Here is a 1,978-nt window from a genome sequence, read left to right on the forward strand (position 1 = left end):
CGGCTACCATTCTTCTTAGTTCTGAGGTATCTAATGCTGTCTTTCCGGATTTATTCTTATAGAAGAAGTATAAATCATTGTTGTTACTATGGTTAAGAAGACTCTTATTATGTATGGACAGTCCAGGAACGAGACCTTCACCTAACCCTCAGAAGGTTGGCTCGTTGTTAACAAGCAAATGCGAAGGAAAAAGTTTCAATCTCACATTTCGATGTCACTGCTGAATGTGGTCGCTTGAAAGGAAAATTTCACATACGGAAGAGAGAAAGCAGTCTTAGCAAGAACCCTTTTAGGGTTTGATCATAAACCCCTAGCCGAGGAGCTTCTTTGGGCAGTTGCTTCATGACATGAAAGAGAGGAACTGCTAGTCTTTAAGCTTGAAGGGCCTTGCTCCAATGATTTTGACTTCTTACTTCTTCTCACTCAACTTCCTTAGAGAACAACGAGAACTCGAAACCGATAATAACCCTAATGGGTTGGTTCACCCTAGAAAACCAGTTTTCAACAACGAAGTAGCAACTGCCTTAAATCAGCTATTAATACGGTTAGCCCCTTCGGGAAGAACCCGGAAAAAATAGCTATACAACAAGAGACATTGCCCATACAAAGACTTGAGGTGACTAGCCTTAGGGCAATAAGGAATGTCAGGATGCTAAAGATATATTGCCATGAGACTAGTGCAAAGAAGTAAGAAGAAGTCAAAGTGAAATCTGTTAATTAATTAAATATCTGTGTCGCCCTTAGCTTGAAAACAAGTCCTTTATCAAGCAGGCGTCTAAGAATAAGAAGTCCCTGCCCTTTCAATTGTTATTGGCTTATTCTCTAGCATCCGATTGTGGGCATCAATCCCAACCATCAACATTTCAGTCCCTGCTTTGGCTCTTTCTCTAAGATCGTGGTTAAGAAGTCCCATCGCCTTACTCAGCATTAGATGCGGCGTAACGACTCTTTTTGCTTCCTTCTGGAGGCCTTTCTTAGGAGTGAACTTCCTTGTCTTAAAAAGACTCTATAAGCGTCTCAGATCTTTGATCGAGTTTAGGTTTTTATTCCTCCAACGAAGTCCTTTGCTGGGGGCAGAGTGCGTCCATTCTTGTTTAGTCGAGTCAGGAGATCCGCTACTCAGTCGTACAGCTTTCGTCAAATCGTGAGTTCGCCCTTGATTCGGACTAGCAATTAGGAGATCATCCTCGGACAAAGAGCTCAAAGCCTTAGATTTCATGCCGACTTTGGATCAAACCGCTTTCTTTGGCAGAGCACTAAAATCAGTAGAGATACAGGGAATATGGCAGCTAAAAAGATCTCTTTTTGTGTGAAACATACTTGTCTGATCCATTTGAGGAAGACTTATCTTCTTCTGCTGTGAACAAATCCCCGGCATCATGATCCACTGCTCAGATGCATCTATAATAACGAACTGCGCTTCCGCAAGCCATTGGGGGAAATTCCAGAACTTCCATTTTCTTTCTTCTACACTAGGAACATAGTCGCGGTTGTCGCTTCGCTTCCTTTGCCACCGGCCATCGAGATCAAATCAGAGCTCAACCCTAGATTGCGCGAGATCTTTAAACGAGGAAATTCAATGATAGAGCAAGCGCGAGCCAAAGAGAAAAAGAGCTCTTCCAAATCGAATAAAGAAGGGGCCAGCTGAGCTCTAACTGGTTAAACCCGCTTTGGTGGCCCGCCCCAAGTCTTGCCCATAGCTGACTTCTTTGCTAGATGATATCGAATAGTACGACTAGAGTTCAATCCCTCAGAAAGTCATAGTACGACTACAGGGAAAGAGATCTGAAAGTAGCCTTTTACCCCGTTATTCGATGGTGAATGCAACCTAGCTCTCCCCGTTCAATAGGCTAAGCCTATCCCTTTGCCGTAAAGCTAAGACAGAACTCAGCTAGGACCGAAGAGAGGATTGCCAACCGGATGAAAACCGAAGAGAGCATTGCCAGTTTCATTCCAATCTTTTCTCAATTGAGAAGTC

Source organism: Helianthus annuus, chromosome 4 (assembly GCF_002127325.2).
Source record: "Helianthus annuus cultivar XRQ/B chromosome 4, HanXRQr2.0-SUNRISE, whole genome shotgun sequence".
Taxonomy (NCBI): domain Eukaryota; kingdom Viridiplantae; phylum Streptophyta; class Magnoliopsida; order Asterales; family Asteraceae; genus Helianthus; species Helianthus annuus.